The sequence below is a fragment of the Myotis brandtii genome, unplaced genomic scaffold (assembly GCF_000412655.1).
Source record: "Myotis brandtii unplaced genomic scaffold, ASM41265v1 scaffold14, whole genome shotgun sequence".
Lineage (NCBI taxonomy): Eukaryota > Metazoa > Chordata > Mammalia > Chiroptera > Vespertilionidae > Myotis > Myotis brandtii.
In genome coordinates, this window is record NW_005354999.1 from 617805 (window position 1) to 620760 (window position 2956).

General features: G+C 47.5%; 1 protein-coding gene across 2 annotated transcripts in view; it reads right to left on the reverse strand.

Moving 5' to 3' along the window:
• Nucleotides 1-1132, reverse strand: part of GUCY1A3 (guanylate cyclase 1, soluble, alpha 3) — a 49356-nt gene extending 48224 nt beyond the window's left edge. Inside the window, exon 1 of one of the 2 annotated variants that reach the window (XM_005860768.2) lies at nt 623-1132. The gene's annotated coding sequence lies outside the window, so the exon portion shown is untranslated. Of the gene's footprint in view, nt 1-188; nt 596-622 lie in introns of those variants that run through there. The other variant, XM_005860770.2, reaches the window with a different exon arrangement.
• Nucleotides 1133-2956: the final 1824 nt, after the last annotated feature.

Here is a 2956-nt window from a genome sequence, read left to right on the forward strand (position 1 = left end):
CTTTGTTCCCTCGCTCCTTCCCAGCGTGGGAACCGGCCCCGGGCCCCCGGGACGGGGCAGGTGGGAGCACCAAGTAGGCTTCCCGGGGTGGGGGTAGAGGGAGGAGATCGAACCCAGGCGGGGGACACGGGGAAAGCGACCGCCCCTCTGGGGAGCCCGACCCTCTCGGGGGTGCGGTGACCACTTACTCGGTGGCCTCCCAGAGCTCGGGGCTGCGTTTCCGGATCTCCAGCAGCTGCAGGGCGCGCCTTGCAAATCCGCACCACGAACGCAGAAGGAGAGTGGGTATCGGGGCGGGAAGCGGTGGGCGGGAGCGGGGACCCTTGGTGGCACCTGCCGGTCCGTGTGCGGGTGCCCCCACCGCACACGCGGCCGCAGCGCGCACACCCGGCTCACTCCTGTCTACCTGCTCAACAGGCGGGGCGGGACGCGTGCCTCGCCAACCCGGTTCCCATTCAAGCGTTCCGGTAGCGATCTCTCCCTGTATCTCGTGTCTCTCTCTCTGCGATGACCCCCAGAGATCCCTGGCAGTTCCTCTCCCTACCGCACTGGACTTCTTTTCAGAACCCCTCCCCTTCCCTGCCCCGGAAAACTGAAAAAGAAAGTAGCGGCCCTAACGCACCATGGTGAGGTCACTCAGGGTCCTTCGGCTGCGCTGCGGACGGGCGGCGCTCCCTCCGGGCGCAGGTGGAGGTCGCTGGGGGCGGCTCCCCAGCTGCTGTCCGCTTTTGGCCTCCGGTCTAGCTCGGGGAGCGTGTAGGAAAACGGCAGAGACATCTGCTTGTGGAAAACCAACTCTGGGCTGAGTCCCACCCACTACAACCAGACCAGGGCAGGGGAATTGACTCCTGGACCCTGCCGCTACCCAATCGCCATCTCAACAGTTGCTCTGTGGAGACAAAGACAAGGGGACGGGACAAATAGAAGAGAAAGAAAAAAGGAAGGAGGGGACTCAAGAAAAATTTGGCCTACTTAAAAAAAACACACACAAAAAAAACTTCTCCAGTACGCTCTGGTGCAGAAATACTGGAGTTCACCATAGTTAAACATTCCAACATTTCTGCAGCGAAGTTGATGTCTGTAGGGATGGTTTTCTTGTCCTGGTCTCCAGGTTTCAAGCCCATTTACTCTTGCAAGCGCAGTTCGATGGTTGCAGATATTTACATCTGTCCAGTAAGGTCCTGATTCTGCTTGGTTTCGTATATTTAGTTCTATTTGTTGTTGTTGGGGATGGGGGGCGGGAGGGGAGATTGTACGTGTGGTGTGTATCCCAGCACAGGGAAATAAGTTCTGATACTGTGTTTGAGGTCATCTTTCTGACTTAAAAAAAAAATAAATCTCGTTATGTGGTTTCATTGTGAATTCACAACTAATCATGATTATGTGATCTTTCTTCAAACTCAGGAACTCTGAATCAAATTGTTCATGGTTATCTCCAATTCTTATATTTCTCCCCAAACCTACCACAAAATCTGATCTCATTTTAGAGTCATCCCATTTTTTGCCTACTGTTATCTTCTCATGACAAGTATCAGTCAGAATAAGCAAAAGAAAAAAAAACACATTTAAATAACTTTAAAAAACACATTTCAATAAACTTTGCCACCTCTGAAACCTGCTCCTCCTCAACTCCCAACCCATCCACCTATGATAATCAGGGGTCAGTAGAGCTTTTCTCATCAGGGTGCTTACAATTTAAGATCTAAAAGGATAGAAAAAGAAATACCCACTAGTACATCATTGAAAGAGAATCTCATGCTATTTTCAAAATAAATTCAATGATATGAGAGCACAGAAGGAGAAATACTTCATAAAGGAGCAGCATTAGAGTTGAACCTGAAAAGGTTGGTCATATTTGGAAAAATATATAATAGTTTCTTTTTGTTTTGCTTTATTTTTTCAGTCTGAGCAAAGGCATGGAGGTGGGAAGGCGTGAAATGGATATTCAAGAAACAGGAAGTGGTACCAGTTGATAAAAAATACAAAGTAAATTTTACAAGTATAGGGAGACAGGGTGCAAAGATCAGTTGGGTCCAAATGGCCTCTAGTTGTCATGCACTGTAGACCTGGCTAAAACTTGTGGGGTTTTTTGTTTTTCTTTTCCTCAATGGCATTACTCTTGTCAATATTCCTTTAATCCTGGAGTGAGATTTGCTAAAGCTGTTAACTTCTGCTTTTACCATCCTCACATTCTGTGGCACACCCAATCTCTTCATAAGTACTGCATTTAACCTGAGTAATTTCTGCCAGGGGCTATTCAGTTTTACCAAGGGTTAGACTGTCAGCTGGAGACAGTTTTGTGTTCTTCTCCTGTGCTTTGTGAGTATGGGGTACGTGGGGAAAGCAACCAATCTAGGGTTAAGGGTGGGTGGAGCCACCAAAAGGTGATTGTGAAAGACATTCCCTAATCTGGATCTTTGCTATGCCCTGAAAAAGTCATGAGAGTACTTTTGCCCTAGAGAAGTAATTGTTTGCACTAAAGAAATAATCTTTTGCACCAGAAAAGTCATCTTTTGCACTAGGGAACTAATCTCTGCAGCCTAAGTGCCTACCAGTGAGCATGGTTCATAATAGGAATTGAGTAAAATGACTGTTGATTGGATAAATGCATACCTGAATATGTCATCACCCTCTGGGTCCATTCTTCTGTCTTGTCGATGATATGTAGGTTAAAACCTACTTACCTCCACTTCATTGAGAATAGGAGAGTTGTCGTACCAATTTAACAAAAATGTTAACAAGGACTTGTATTCAGTTTAAAGCCATCCTGGGACAATGTGTCAGCTCGGGCAGAAAAGATGCTTTGTATTCCTATGCTCACAATGACAGCAGTACAAATGTCACTCTTGCAAATGCCAATGCCAACCAGAGACGTGATCTAACCCTCATTACTTAGGGTGTGGTCTGGGTATCAGCAGCATCAGCCTGACCTGTGATCTGGTCAGAAATATGGAAC